At 40.4% G+C, this 17260-nt stretch overlaps 1 long non-coding RNA gene across 1 annotated transcript in view; it reads left to right on the forward strand.

Moving 5' to 3' along the window:
• LOC106574517 (uncharacterized) overlaps positions 1-15211 on the forward strand; it is a 29877-nt gene extending 14666 nt beyond the window's left edge. The window contains exon 2 of the long non-coding RNA XR_014380967.1: positions 12073-15211. This is a non-coding gene — a long non-coding RNA (uncharacterized LOC106574517). The remainder of the gene's footprint in view (positions 1-12072) is intronic.
• The last annotated feature ends 2049 nt before the right edge of the window (positions 15212-17260 follow it).

Genomic DNA, 17260 nt, shown 5'->3' on the forward strand with positions numbered 1-17260 from the left:
GTAGCTCCTAGACCCCACCCAACTGCTTGTTTACAGTGGAATCTGCTCTTACTAAGGCTGCCGCCTTGGCGATTCCCTATGGCTATTTTATCTGTATGACTCGTATGCGCTTCACATTTCACTACTGCTAATTTACTGGGTAATTGACACGCTTCAAATAATGCTTCTACTTGTCCATTTTTGATTGATGTTCCTGTCACCCCTGTCGTGGAATATTGCCTCAGAAATATAACACTCTTACAAGAACTTGTAAATTCAAAATAGGCTTTAATACAAAGTAACAAAGCCGTGCTGGTCCACGGAACAACCAACTTCCCTGAGCACTGGCTCTGCTTTTATACACATACAGTATATGAGTACGTCCCATATGTAAATGAAGTTACTTCCCTTAGTCCTTCTGCCACCATTATCTTTTAGTCTGAGTTCTTTGCTTGTTCACGCCCAATAACGCCCATATCTGCTTCCGGTTAGATTATAATGGTGGCGGGACCCCTTCATGTCATACAAAAATAATACATGCATTGCATGCTCATGTTTCACCTGTTGGTCATTTTGCTACCATCCTACTTTCTGTGTCCTTCTGACATTGGCATGTCCAGTTGTCATAAATGTACTTATGGCCTTGGCTAATGTACTCATGTTCGTTTAGCTTAATGTAATCTTTGGCACGTTACCCTTTCAAAAATAGCAAATGTCCCGGGTGTCACCTTCTCTTCCTATGGCCAATGTACCTATGGCTTTGCTACTTCAGCATAGCAACTACACCTATTTATATTACATTAGCTCCCACATAAATCCCTCCTCTGGGACTAATTAGTCCCACAAACTAACACCTAAGTAATACCAAGAGGATGGAGGCAAAAAGACATCAACTGCATACATACAAATATAAGATAAATGATAAATGAGTGTGAAGAAGGCACACAAACCAACTGGACCAAACATCTCCAATCAATAACACAGATAGGAGTAAAAGATCCAGTCAAAAACAAAAATAAAACACTTATAATAAACCAATGTACTATGAAGAAGCAATGAGGATGCAGTGCATAGCCTTGCCTGAGGTCATCTCAGTTATGTAGAATATAGAGAGGATAATACAATGAATATGATACTAGTAAAAGTAAATCAATAACATACCTTCAGTTATAAAAGTAACAAGACAACGTTCTAAAATAAAACACCTTAACACGATCCTCCCTTGCAGACACCTCTCTAACAAAAGATTATCATTGATAACCAGACCTGTTAGAAGATTAAGGACATGGTCCGTAGACACTTGTAACCGGAATACCCTCTGTTACCTAACATGTTAAAAGTGATCCTTATTTTAGAAGGCAAAACTAGCTTTAATTAAAATATAAAATATATATGTATAAAACCAACCAAACACAATAGAATAGAAGGTACAATGATACACACAGGTATACTAGAAAATATATCATTTAAGCACACTCCTCATCCTGACAGATAGGACAATCCCCTCTTTGAAACAGCACAGAACAAAGGATCAGCATGATAGAGATGTCAATATTGTCCTTGGAGCACCACTTGTAACGACCACGCATATGACATTTTTTGTTGACATGCACAAGTACACATTTATCCGAATTTGGTACTTTAGCATAAACAGGAAGACCATCTTTACGAAAGTCATGGCAAGCATAACCACCTCCCGGAGTCACCCCATGTTGCTTAGCATCACTAGGATCCCATTCAGTGGCAGTTATCTGTTGAATCAACCTAACTCTTGCACAAAGGCCTGTCCATCCTTTTGGTAGTGTTGCCCTTAGTCTTTTCCACCTAGCCCATAGAGGTTAACCTGTTTGGGCTAGGGGGCAGTATTGAGAATTTTGGAAAAAATATGTGCCCATTTTTAACTGCCTCCTACACCAACTCAGAAGCTAGAATATGCATATTATTGTTCAGGTTTGGATAGAAAATACCCTAAAGTTTCTAAAACTGTTTGAATGGTGTCTGTGAGTATAACAGAACTCCTATGGCAGGCAAAAACCTGACAAGGTTTCATGCAGGAAGTGGCCTGTTTGACAAGGAGTCGTGCGTCTTGCATCTGTTTATTGAAGAGTAAGGATCTTAGCTGTAACGTGACAATTCCCAGGGCTCCAATAGGCTCTCAGAAGCCGGGAAAATCATGAAGGTTGACGAGGCAGCCTCAGGCTGAAACAGATTATCGCCTTATTCAAGTGTCCCATTAGGTGACAATGGAATGAGGCGCGTGCGCGATTAGCCCCCCGTGGAGTATTTTCATTGGGCTGTTTAGTTTATTGCAGATTCCCGGTCGGAATATTATTGCTTTTCTACGAGATAAATGGCATAAAAATTGGTTTTAAACAGCGGTTGACATGCTTCGAAGTACGGTAATGGAATATTTAGACATTTTTTGTCACGCCATGCGCCATGCGCACGACCGTGGATTACCATTCTGATAGTGTCTAGAACGCACGAACAAAACGCCGCTATTCGGATATAACGATGGATTATTTTGGACCAAACCTACATTTGTTATTGAAGTAGAAGTCCTGGGAGTGCATTCTGACGAAGAACAGGAAAGGTAAGAACATTTTTCTTATAGGAAATGTGATTATGGTGAAGGCTAAACTTGCTGGGTGTCTAAATAGCTAGCCGTGATGGCTGGGCTATGTACTTAGAATATTGCAAAATGTGCTTCATCCGAAAAGCTATTTTAAAATCGGACATATCGAGTGCATAGAGGAGTAATGTATCTATAATTCTTAAAATAATTGTTATGGTTTTTGTGAACGTTTATCGTGAGTAATTTAGCAAACTGTTAGTAAATTCCCCGGAAGTTTGCGGGGGGTATGCTTTTTCTGAACGTCACATGCTAATGTAAAAAGCTGTTTTTTGATATAAATATGAACTTGATTGAACAGACATGCATGTATTGTATAACATAATGTCCTAGGTGTGTCATCTGATGAAGATCATCAAAGGTTAGTGCTGCATTTAGCTGTGGTTTGGGTTTTTGGTGACATTATATGCTAGCTTGAAAAATGGGTGTCTGATTATTTCTGGCTGGGCACTCTCCTGACATAATCTAATGTTTTGCTTTCGTTGTAAAGCCTTTTTGAAATCGGACAGTGTGGTTAGATAAACGAGAGTCTTGTCTTTAAATAGCTGTAAAATAGTCATATGTTTGAGAAATTGAAGTAATAGTATTTCAAACGATTTAAAAATCGCGCCACTGGATACCAGTGGCTGTTACGTAGGTGGGACGAATTCGTCCCGCCTAGCCCATAGAGGTTAAAGCAGAGTCAGTATAGTTAACCTCTCTAGGGTATGTGGGACGAAATCGTCCCACCTACTCAACAGCCAGTGGAATCCCGTGGCGCGATATTCAAATACCTTAGAAATGCTATTACTTCAATTTCTCAAACATATGACTATTTTACACCATTTTAAAGACAAGACTCTCGTTAATCTAACCACACTGTCCGATTTCAAAAAGGCTTTACAACGAAAGCAAAACATTAGATTATGTCAGCACTAACCTTTGATCTTCATCAGATGACACTCCTAGGACATTATGTTATACAATACATGCTTGTTTTGTTCAATCAAGTTCATATTTATATCAAAAACCAGCTTTTTACATTAGCATGTGACGTTCAGAACTAGCATACCCCCCGCAAACTTCCGGTGAATTTACTAAATTACTCACGATAAACCTTCACAGAAAACATAACAATTATTTTAAGAATTATAGATACAGAACTCCTCTATGCACTCGCTATGTCCGATTTTTTTAAAATAGCTTTTCGGTGAAAGCACATTTTGCAATATTCTAAGTAGATAGCCCGGCATCACAGGGCTAGCTATTTAGACACCCAGCAAGTTTAGCCCTCACCAAAGTCAGATTTACTATAAGAAAAATGTTATTACCTTTGCTGTTCTTCGTCAGAATGCACTCCCAGGACTTCTACTTCAATAACAAATGTTGGTTTGGTTCAAAATAATCCATAGTTATATCCAAATAGCGGCGTTTTGTTCGTGCGTTCAAGACACTATCCGAAAGGGTAAAGAAGGGTGACACGCCCGACGCGTTTCGTGGCAAATTTTTTTGAAATATTCCATTACCGTACTTCGAAGCATGTCAACCACTGTTTAAAATCAATTTTTATGCCATTTTTCTCGTAAAAAAGCGATAATATTCCGACCGGGAATCTGTGTTTTAGTACAAAGAGAGAGAAAATAAAAACATGGGGTCGCCTCGTGCACGCGCCTCAGTCTCATTGTCCTCTGATAGACCACTTACCAAAGGCGCTAATGTTTTTCAGCCAGGGGCTGGAATTACATCATTCAGCTTTTTCCCGGGTTCTGAGAGCCTATGGGAGCTGTAGGAAGTGTCACGTTACAGCAAAGATCCTCAGTTTTCAATAAAGAGAGTCAAGAAGAACAAGAACTTGTCAGACAGGCCACTTCCTGTAAGCAATCTTCTCAGGTTTTTGCCTGCCATATGAGTTCTGTTATACTCACAGACACCATTCAAACAGTTTTAGAAACTTTAGGATGTTTTCTATCCAAAGCCAATAATTATATGCATATTCTAGTTTCTGGGCAGTAGTAATAACCAGATTAAATCGGGTACGTTTTTTATCCGGCCGTGTAAATACTGCCCCCTAGCCCTAACAGATTAACACAAATTTACCCTGTTCTATCATCTCCACTATTTTATGATGAGTGCTTATAATCACAGGATACCCCATGGTGATAGTTGACGCCTTGTCATAAGCATAATGCAATGCTGCCAACCCTTGATAACATGGTGGGTAACCCTGAGCTACCGGATCCAGTTTAGAACTGTAGTAAGCGATAGGCTGTTTCTTCCTACCACTACATGTTTCCTGCATAAGAACAGCTGCTGCATAATTACCACACCTATTTCCTATGTATAATAAAAATGGTTTAGTGTAATCTGGGGCTGCTAGAGCTGGTGCCGTTTGCATCTCCTTTTTAAGTGTTTCAAATGCAACCAAAGCATCAGTGTTCGTCTAGTTGTGCTCTCAGATTAAGCTGTCCTGCTTCTTTCATTATTTCTCTCAAAGGAGCTGTCTTGACTACATACTCCTCTATCCAGTCAGAGTTAAATCCTGTCATTCCTAAAAAGGTCATCATTTGAGCTACCGTTTGTGGCAACGGTGCTTTGCTAATACCCTCTAGCTGTCCTGGAGCTATTGCTTTAGTTCCATGAGCTATTGTCCTACCTAAGTACTCAACCTGGGGTTGACAGTACTGACGTTTTGTTTTAGAGACTTTGTGTCCTCCTTCAGCTAATCGTTGAAGTACCTTTAATGAGTCAGAGTGACACTGTTCCACTGTTGAGGCACAGATTAACAGGTCATCCACATATTGGATCAAAGTGCTATCAAGCATTAATTCTTCCAAATCAGATCTTAGTATTTGATTGAATAAATGCGGGCTATGCCGAAATCCCTGGGTAAGTCTCGTATAAGACAGAGTTTTGCCTCTATATCTAAATGCAAACAAATGCCTTCATTCCTCTGCCAGGGGTACACAAAAAAAATGCTCCACGCAAGTCAATCACGGTAAAGTACTTAGCATCAGGGGGAACATTAGTCAACAGTGTGTGAGGGTTTGGAACTTCCGCAGGACAATCCTGTGCAATATCACTGACAGCTCTTAAGTCATGTACCAGTCTCCATTTTTTACCATCGGCTTTAAGAACAGGTAGCAAAGGTGTATTGCAAAGGCTTGGCATCTCTATCAATACACCTGCCCTGAGCAATCCTTTAATCGTTGAACTTATCCCTTCAGCTTCAGGCTTCATAGGATACTGGACTTTCCAATGGGGTTTAGCATCCGGTTTTACTTTGATGTTAACAGGACTTGCTGATTTTACTAACCCAACATCTGTGTCATGTTGTGACCATACCTCTGGTGGTATGATATTTTCCATTTCTTCTCTAAGCTCACTAATCAGTCCTATTCCCTCACCTAACAATACCTTTTGGATTGCACTGACCTCTATTTCCCTAGGATCACCAATTATCATTGTAGTGTTTTATTATCTTGATAAATGCCTTATCTTTTGAATGGAAAATCAATGGATTGTCTGTTTTATCCCATCTCTTCCTCCTAGCTTTCTTCATCATAGGTCCTAGATCCTTTGATGTAAATCCCTGATTTACCAGCAATGTAATGTGAGGGACAGAGTCGGAGACATTGAACCACTTTTGCACAAATTCAGATCCGTCTCTGTCCATCACATCCATTGCCGCTCCCTGCTTCCCAATGATTACATACTGAGACATTATTGGTGCTTTCCTACCATTTGCCCCCATAACCCAGAGTTGTTCTAGCAAGGGATCCTGATGAGGGTCAAATTGCATTGTGCAGTGATATTCAGATATTTCCATCATTCAAAAAGTTCACCCAAGTGTTTATCTAAATCGCAATTGCAACATTTGGTTAAAAATAAGGCCTAGTATTGTTGCCCATATCGTGGCAGTGTGGAAATGATCTCACATGAGTGCAGTAAATGCAGAAATTTATGGAAATGCAGGAAATGATTTTAGGCTGAAGTTGAATCGAACAGTATAAAACAATCTGAATAGAGAAAGACCCTTTGAAATCATTCAGAATATATGTGTTGCCATCCTTGGGTCACGCACTACTCATAAAGCAAATTTAGAACTTTTATTAATCAATAACATCAAAAATGTGAAAAATACCATGATATTTTGGCCATATCACCCAGCACTTCGCTGTACCATTCTGAGTCCGAGGGAATAGATGCCAAAAGGTCTGCAAAATCTGCTACTACTGTTGTGATTTTCAATGCATTTTTGTTTATGCCGTGAAAACTCAATTTAAAAGGCATTTTAGTTCGTTCTTTACTGGAAATAAAGGGCTGTTGCATCGGGCTGGGCCTCGTACCGCTATTTCTTATCTAACTAGGCAAGTCAGTTAAGAACAAATTCTTATTTACAATGACGGCTATGCCTCGCTCTAGTAATATTGCCACCGATTTCTCAGCCTCCAGTTTAATAGGATATTGCTTTATCGGTGGCAGTGGATGTACCTCCACCACAACAGGCTTGCAGCCTTCCAATCTGACCGCAATCTAATGCATCTTTTGCCAATAGGGGATGATCCTGAAACAACTATTGTTCGGCTTTCACCGTCTGTACTGCGAATTTTAATTTGGTACCTTTTGAGAATCCACTCCCCTGGCTTTTTGCAGAGATTATCCAACTCCAACATTGGTTCCACACCTGTCGCCATGTAAAATTAGCATGGTATTGTTACTGGTCCTATGATATAGGACATGGATAATAGTTGTATCGCTTTCGATTCCGCCCGTTACCCCGCTGAATGTGGTACTTTTTCCCTGTCGCAAATTTAGCTAATTTCTCATCGTAAGGAATCGGTGATATCTGAGCGCCGGTATCTACTGGAAGTTGTGTGAGACGTGGCCTCCTACGTCTCCTTCCACATAGAAACCGTTATCTTGCTGAACCACAATCGACTGCACAGAGGCCAGATATACAGTACCAGTCAAAAGTTTGGACACACCTACTCATTTCAGGTTTTTTTCTTTTCTTTTTTCCTATTTGCTATATTGTAGAATAATAGTGGTGTGCCAACTTTTGACTGGTACTTTATATAACAAAATAGTCCCAACTGCTGTTAACCTCTTACATCTAGACGTTCCGCTAGCGGAACACCTGCTCCAATATCCAATGATAGGCGTGGCGCGAATTACAAATTCCTCAAAAATACAAAAACTTCAATTTTTCAAACATATGACTATTTCACAGCATTTTAAAGACAAGACTCTCCTTTATCTAACCACACTGTCCGATTTCAAAAAGGCTTTACAGCGAAAGCAAAACATTAGATTATGTCAGCAGAGTACCAAGCCAGAAATAATCAGACACCCATTTTTCAAGCTAGCATATAATGTCACAAAAACCCAGAAGACAGCTAAATGCAGCACTAACCTTTGATCTTCATCAGATGACACACCTAGGACATTATGTTATACAATACATGCATGTTTTGTTCAATCAAGTTCATATTTATATCAAAAAACAGCTTTTTACATTAGCATGTGACGTTCAGAACTAGCATACCCCCCGCAAACTTCCGGAGGAATTTGCTAACAATTTACTAAATTACTCACGATAAACGTTCACAAAAAGCACAACAATTATTTTAAGAATTATAGATACAGAACTCCTCTATGCACTCGATATGTCCGATTTTAAAATAGCTTTTTGGTGAAAGCACATTTTGCAATATTCTAAGTACATAGCCCGGCATCACAGGGCTAGCTATTTAGACACCCGGCAAGTTTAGCACTCACCAATATCAGATTTACTATTATAAAAGTTTGATTACCTTTTGTTGTCTTCGTCAGAATGCACTCCCAGGACTGCTACTTCAATAACAAATGTTGGTTTGGTCCAAAATAATCCATCGTTATATCCAAATTGCGGCGTTTTGTTCGTGCGTTCCAGACACTATCTGAAATGGTAAATCAGGGTCGCGCGCATGGCGCAATTCGTGACAAAATAAATCTAAATATTCCATTACCGTACTTCGAAGCATGTCAACCGCTGTTTAAAATCCATTTTTATGCCATTTTTCTCGTAAAAAAAGCGATAATATTCCGACCGGGAATGTCCATTTAGCTAAACAGAGGAAAGTAAACAAAGCTTTCGGTCGACGCGGGCACGAGCCTGAGTCTCACAGTACTGTAACCAGCCACTACCCAAACGCGCTACTTTTTTTCAGCCAGAGCCTGCAAAGCCACGATTCTGCATTTTGCCGCCTTCTGAGAGCCTATGGCAGCCGTAGGAAGTGTCACGGGACAGCTAAGATCCTCACTCTTCAATAAACAGAGACAAGAAGAACGACACCTTGTCAGACAGGCCACTTCCTGCATGAAATCTTCTCAGGTTTTTGCCTGCCATATGAGTTCTGTTATACTCACAGACACCATTCAAACAGTTTTAGAAACTTTGGAGTGTTTTCTATCCAAAGCCAATAATTATATGCATATTCTAGTTACTGGGCAGGAGTAGTAACCAGATTGAATCGGGTACGTTTTTTATCCAGCCGTGAAAATACTGCCCCCTAGCCATAACAGGTTAAGAATCCCTCAGTTTTGTCATTCGTGGTCACTCATCCTACCCTGTTTCCTCAAGAAACTGATACGTTCTTGTCCCTCCTTTACTGGGTCTGGTGCTTCTTTCATAATGCTAAGCATTTGGCTCACGCTCAGTGGCTGATGGCGATGCTGAATTTGGATCCGTACTTGGGGCTGTGCGTCAGCTGGGATAGGATTATCCTCCCCTGGTAATATTTGTCTTGTATAATACTTAACTGGGGTCGCATGCGTTCGTACTGGACACACATCTCTATGATTACCTGGATCATGCTGATCCACTATCCAAGACTACTATGTCCGGGCTCGTAATGTGCCCGTCCTCCGCGTCTTGCAACCCATATCGCTATTTTTCCTCTGTAAGAGAGGGGTATAACGGTGGCACACTAGATGTACCTGTTACACTTTGTAGCCTGGGGCGAACGGTGGAGGAGTGGCAATGGCATATACAAGTATTCTGATACTATTGAAGCGAAACCATAACTTGTTTTATTTGCTTTTGTCTATCCTCAAGGGCTCCCTCTAATTTTTACTCTATTCTAACGCATTAGCCAATTCCTACTTCTGTTCATCTAATCTGTGCACTCACCCTTCGGATATGCCTAGTTTCTTTTATTGCTCCATTTTATCTGGCAGGTTTTTATTTTTGAACTTTTTAAAAATGTTATCCTTTGCTGATAAAGTGCTGTGGTTAGGATACCTGTGTATTGTGGTCTGAACCGTTCTTTGATGTCAGTGTTCCACAATACGATGGCATCCATACACTCTTGCCTGGATTTCAACTGTCCATCGACGGGATGTGTACCAATTTTGTCCGATTTTTGGCTAACTTTCCTCACCACTTAGTTGATACTTGGTGCTGTTCATGTGCCTTTTTCAACGCTTCTAATGCTTTGGTAACGTTCTCCCTTTCCACCCCTCCCGCTCCAGGATTCTCCTGGCTTCCGGACACCATATCAGGTATTATTGGCTCCGCGCCACCCCCAACGGTGTTTAGGTTTCTGTACCCACGGTTCTAACACTCACCTTCTATTAATGACTTTCCCAAGGCAGTGATGCCCACTCCCCCAGAGAGTAGTAACAGTGTAGGCGCTAAATTATTTGTCACCCGTCTGAACAGTTTTGGTGTTGGACGACACTGTGTTGTATTGTATGCCAATTCACCATAGACTATTGTGGATGACTCACCATGGAGAGGGCCGCTTTCCAGAATTTACAGGCAACCTTCTAGCACCATCCACATTCCCACTCACTGACAATGTTTCATCTTTAAGCACAGATATCTGCTATTCTCCACCGTATGCACTTCGTGCCTTTCTCCTCCTACATGGACTACTTCTCTACATCTTACTGTACTAGTATACAAGAATGACAGTTTATCCATACACACACTTTATGGCCACCACAGCTGGGGCTTTCACCCCCCTGGGACCATCGTCCCACTTACGGATCTCTCAGGGAACCAACCCCACCCGAGACCTATCCTACACGGAATCTACCCTTCACCGTGGGGTCGCCCACGGATCTTTCAGGGACCCAATCCTGGACCTAGCCTTGCAGAACCCACCCTAACCCTATGACTGTTCGTAACACAATGGGACTACTGAAGAAAGGTTTCCTAGGTCCGTATCCTATAATATATGTTCAGCCTATGATTCTCATCTCCCCAAGATGTCAGAATGAGTGGAAACAGGTGTAGGAATTGTGCCTACCTTGTTGTTGGTGTCGGCTCCTGCTCCACTGATTCAGACTCTCCAGTTCGACTGTAAATCACGGTGAATCACTAGCAACATCAACTGTTAAATTCCGAAACTCAAATGGATGACTAGAAAAAGCTCAAACCAAGTTTATTCAACCCACTGGGTGCTTTAGCTGCAGACGCAACATACAAGTCACACAAGCATATATTTATACCTTCCGACTAGGCAAGTCATCTCCTTGCATGTCTAAGATAAACAATCCTTCTCAGTTAGGCAGAAACACAGTAGGTTCCTCTTACTGGTATTGGCATGGCCTGCCTAAGTCTATGATCCTCATGGAAGTGGGGTGTGTGTGTGTGGGGGGACTGTAATCAGGTGGTCTTCGGGGTGGGCCCCTATGGCCCCCCTCCAAGCAGTGTCTTCTCTCTTCAACTGGTGACCTTATCTTGAGTTGAGTTCCACATCCCCCATGGTCCTAGTTCCAAAGCAACTGGCCTTCCTTCTCAGGAACTGAAACTAGACTGTTTGTCTTTGCCTCCTTGCTCAGGAATATTCATATTCAGCAACAAGTTTGAACAGAATATGAACTTTCTGAATATGAACTTTCTGCACTTCCCCTTGTCACACTGTAACTTTCCATACACAGTGTTCCTATTCACCATTCATGTACCCCCAACATATACATTTCTTATACATGTAAAGTAATAAATACATTCTAGTATGGTAATAAGTATATTTCAAGCTTGGATGGAAAATGGTTGAACATTTGATATGCCTATAATTCTGAACTATAGGCTCTTAACTTTCATTTGACACTTCATATGCTAGTGATCATGGGGCTTTTTACATGGAAATGTCCACTACTACTACTGTCAATGAACCTTCTCTAGCCTAGATCACTAGCCAATGCAATGGATATGCTATATCATTGTGATCGCTAAGCCTAATGACAAACAACAACATCATCATTATCATGTTGATACTGCTAGGTATTTCAAATGATTAGACTTAGGGTCTTCACATCTTTACAGTAGTAGCTAAGTTATTTGTTTAGTTATTTATTGTATATGCTATCTATTCTAATTTGGACTTTAACCATAATGAAACATAGATAATATAGCCTATTACAAAATTATGTTGTTTTAGAGAACAGAGACTATAGGCCTACTAGTAATTATGCTATTTTAAATGTATTTCCAGGCAGAGAAGATGGACACCCTAGAAGACCTGCAAGATGACAACCTGATCGAGCGGGAACACTTCCACAGTTCTAATAATGAGCAGCAAGATGGACATTTGGCAGTTAGGAGGAATGTAATATTAGACCGAACTAAATTCAACCAAAGACAACAGGAAGCAGGAGAGACAGCTGATGATTTTATCACTGCACTTCATTGTTTGTCACAACATTGTGGTTATGGAGCTCTGCTCAGTGAGATGATAAGAGACAGACTAGTCATGGGCTTACGTGACAGAAGACTGTCCGAGCAATTACAAATGGACCCAGAAATAACACTGGATAAAGCTGTCACACGCATTCGTCAAATTAAACTTGTGGAAAAGCAACAGGACCTGCCAGAGAATAACTTCAAAGCTGCCAGCAGTGCGGCAAATGTAGACTGTGTGCTTTCACATAGCAAACAGCAATGCCCAGCCAATACCCAATGCCAATCAGAGAAGAATCAAAACTCAGAAATACCACAACCCCAAACAACGCAGGAGAATGGAGAGGATCCCCAAGATACTGGTGGCACTGATGAGTGGATTGAGGGTTTCAGTCCTGGAGGCGAGAAGCCTCACTACTGCTCCGACTGCAGTAAGAGCTTTAGAAAAGTAAGGGATCTTATAAGACACCAGCGAACACATACAGGAGAGAAGCCTCACCACTGCCCTGATTGTGAACAAAGTTTTGCTCGATTAGATCGTCTTAAGTCACACCAACTAACACATACAGGAGTGAAGGCTCACCAATGCCCTGATTGTGACAAAAGTTATTCTCAATCGTATCATTTGAAAAGACACCACCAGCGGAAGCATATGAAAGGGAAATACTTCCACTGCAATCATTGTGAGGAACTTTTCTCCAGACCTAAAGATCTAAAAACGCACATGCATGTACATGCTGGAGAAAAGGCATACCTTCAACAACAAACTCATACAGGTAAGAAGCCTTACCACTGCTCCGAAATAAACCAGTGCGCCGACTGTGGGAAGAGCTTTCGACAAGTGGGGGATCTTAAAAGACACCAACGAACGCATACTGGAGAGAAGCCTTACCACTGCCCTGATTGCGACAGAGGTTTTGGCCGATTAGATCGTCTTAAGTCACACCAGCTAACACATACAGGAGTGAAGGCTCACCAATGCCCTGATTGTGACAAAAGTTATTCTCAATCATATCATTTGAAAAGACACCACCAGCGGAAGCATATGAAAGGGAAATACTTCCACTGCAATCTTTGTGAGGAACTTTTCTCCAAACCAGAAGATCTAAAAACACACATGTATGTACATGCTGGAGAAAATGCATACCATCCACAAGACACTCAGGCAGAAAAGAAACCTTACCACTGTTCAAGGTGTGATAAAAGATTTCCTGACATGGCAAAACTAAGATCACACCTTCCAGTACATACTGGAGACCTGGCACTCCACTGTTCTGACTGTGGAAAGTGTTTCTTAAACAAGGCAAAGTTTGAAAGACATCAAAGAACACACACTGGAAGTGTACTATACCTTTGCACTGACTGTGGGGAGGGTTTTACAAATATGCAACAGTTAGAAAGGCACCAACGAATGCACACTGGAGAGAAACCATACCACTGCACTGATTGTGGGAAGAGTTTTGCTCTTGAAAAAACATTTAAGTGTCACAAGCAAGCACACAAGTTCAAACTCTCTGGTGAAAGAGCAGCCTATCCTTGCTCGGAATGTGGAAATACTTTTTCTCGTTCATGTGACGTGATGACTCATGTGAGAAGGGTTCATAATAAAGAGAGACCTTTCCAGTGCTCCTGCTGTGGAAAAAGATTTTTCCAAAAGAACTCTCTTACAATACACATGAGAAGTCACACTGGAGAGAAACCGTACCACTGCTCAGACTGTGGACAAAGCTTCTCCCAAATTAACGACAGAAAACGGCACCAGAAGAGGCAACACTCTGGAGAGGAGACGACCTCTATTCTACAGTCTGAAAGGCAAAGTCACAGAGACACTCAATAAGAAAGAACTACTACAACAGAGACACAAAAATGCAATATAGTAACAGTATCACTGTGTTATTGCAGATGTGTTTTTTACTTTGTCAAACACAATTTGTTTTTTATTAACAGTAAAATGTATTTTATAAATCACAGTTTTTAAAATCTCTTATCACTCTCCTAGTTTCCACCCTGCATAAATGGTATTTATCAATCCTCCCCTGCACCTAAAGCATTCCATAAGGCCAAACAACCAAATGGGTAATTATTTGCCCACTTGAACTACCCAAAATACTATTACAAAGATTACAACTGTTGTAAATATCGGCTATTAGAACTAAGGTGAATATCAGCAATGTGATCATCAGAGTATAAATCATTTACAAGCCAAGATGTATGGAATAATTTGGGAAATACAATTTGAAAACTAACAACAATTTGTCAGTATTCAAACTGGTGAACAGTTATTAGATGTCCATGTTATTCAGGTTGGCATGTACTCTCTTATTTCTTACCTCTGAAAGAGCGGTCAGACAATAACGGTAGCTACTGACAGTTTTTTTTATTTGGATTTTTTTCAATTTTTTAAGTGTCTTGAATCATAAAAGCCTTTTCCACATCTCTTGCATGAGTATGGTCTGACTCCTGTGTGCACTTGCATGTTGGCTGCGACATGAATGGCTTGGCTGAATCTTCTCCCGCTGACATCACAGCTGAAAGGCTTCTCTCATGGACTCGCCTTTTGAGATCACTGATGAGTTGAAAGTCTCCCACAACCACTCCGCTTGTGTAGTTTTCTCACCTGTATTGATCAGCTCATGTATTTTAAGAGATTATTTTGTAATAAGTCTCTTTCCACAACAGCCATAAACATTGGGCTTCACTCCAGTGTGTAATTTCTGGTGATATTCAAAAGTAGCATTATGGAGAAGTTTTTCCGCATGTGAAACAAATGTATCTGTTTTTCCTGTGTGAATTCATCCATGTGTTTTTAGAGAACTGATGGAGCTGAAGCCCTTCAAACATATCTCACAGCTGAAAGGTTTTGGTTGTCTCATTCCTTGAGTGTGTTAACCATTACTTGTGTGTGAGAGCTTGTGATTTCTCAGTTGATAATTGTAATAAATTCTTTACACATACAGTGGAGTCTGTAATAATAACTGTATAAGATAAATAACTCAAATACTGAGCTTTTTTTTTATATACTAATACAATTGCTCAGAGAAAGATTTTGTTTAACAAGTAATACTTTCTCTCAAAGGTAGGAGTCAACATTTTTTTACACCCCTAAACATAAAAATAAAGTTGTTAAAAGTTTTGTATTTGGCCCCATATTCCAAGCACGCAATGATCAAAGCTTGTGACTGTACAAACTTGTAGGATAGATTTGAAGTTTGTTTTATGACTTTTTTATTTAACCTTTATTTAACTAGGCAAGTCAGTTAAGAACAAATTCTTATTTACAATGACGGCCTACCAAAAGGCCTCCTGCTGGGATGGTGGCTGGGATAAAAAAGAAAAAAGATGTATAAATATCAGACGAAATGCACATCACAACAAGAGAGACAACCCTACATAAAGAGAGACCTAAGACGACAACATAGCAAGGCAACAACGTTTTGGTTGTGTTTCAGATTATTTTGTGTCCAATAGAATTGAATGGTAAATGATGCAATGACAATCACGGATGACAAAGGGAAAACCAGATGCGTCTCGCTTCCGGACAAGCTAAACACCACCTTCGCCCGCTTTGAGGATAACGCAGTGCCACCGTTGTGGCCCGCTACCAAGGACTGCGGGCTCTCCTTCTCCGTGGCCGACATGAGTAAGACGTTTAAGTGTGTTAACCCTCGCAAGGCTGCCAGCTCAGAAAGTTCTTTGTTTCTGGCCATTTTGAGCCTCTAATCGAACCCACAAATGCTGATGCTCCAGATACTCAGCTAGTCTAAAGAAGGCCAGTGTTATTGCTTCTTTAATAAGAACAACAGTTTTCAGCTGTGCTAACACAATTGCAAAGGGGTTTTCTAATGATAAATTAGCCTTTCTAAAATTATAAACTTGGATTAGCTATTGGCCATTGGAACACAGGAGTGATGGTTGCTGATAATGGGCCTCTGTACGCCTATGTAGATATTCCATTATAAATCAGCTGTTTCCAGCTACATTAGTCATTTACAACATTAACAATGTCAACACAATTTGATTTGTTTTAATCGGCAAAAAAATCGCTTTTCTTTCAAAAACAAGGACATTTCTAAGTGGCCCCAAACTTTTGAATGGTAGTGTATAGACTGTTCTATTCTACTGTATTTTAGTCAATGCCACTCCGACATTGCTCAATCTAATATTTATATATTTCTTAATTCCAATCTTTTACTTTTAGATTTGTGTGCATTGTTGTGAATTATTAGATAATACTGCACTGTTGGAGCTAGGAACTCATGCATTTCGCTACACCCCCAATAACATCTGCTAAATATGTGTATGTGACCAATAACATTTTATTTGATGATTACGGATAATCCAGAAAGAATTGTGAATAATTGAGTTATAAAGTTATAGGGTCAAAGATCATACCCCTAAGACATGCTAACCTTCCCTGTTATTGGTAATGGTGAGAGGTTAGCATGTCACACCTCACAACAGTACAGCCTCTTCTTTGTGTGAATTTGATGGTGTCTTGCAAGGCTTTCCTTAAAACTGAAATTAGCTCCACAAATCTCACGTTAATTGCGTCTCCCGTGTGAACTACCTGGTGCTCATTTAACTTGGCTGGCTGCAGAAATGTCTTGTCACACTGGGAGCATCTGTATGGGCGTTCTGTACATTCGGAATCTGTATGTACAGCTCTAATATGTGTTTTCAGGTTGAGATGTACTGAAATTCTTTCCACACATCCCACTGGGAAAAGACCAGTGGAGGCTCCTCAGAGGAAGAAGGGGAGAACCATCCTCAGTGGATTTAATAAAAATGTATTTTGGGAAACATAAGTTGTCCTTTTTAGATAAAACTATACTAAATATAGTGCTCAAAAAAAATTAAGGGAACACAAACAACACAATGTAACTCCAAGTCAATCACACTTCTGTGAAATCAAACTGTCCACTTAGGAAGCAACACTGATTGACAATAAATTGCACATGCTGTTGTGCAAATGGAATAGACAACAGGTGGAAATTATAGGCAAT

This window comes from Salmo salar, chromosome 16, assembly GCF_965601325.2.
Source record: "Salmo salar chromosome 16, fSalSal1, whole genome shotgun sequence".
Lineage (NCBI taxonomy): Eukaryota > Metazoa > Chordata > Actinopteri > Salmoniformes > Salmonidae > Salmo > Salmo salar.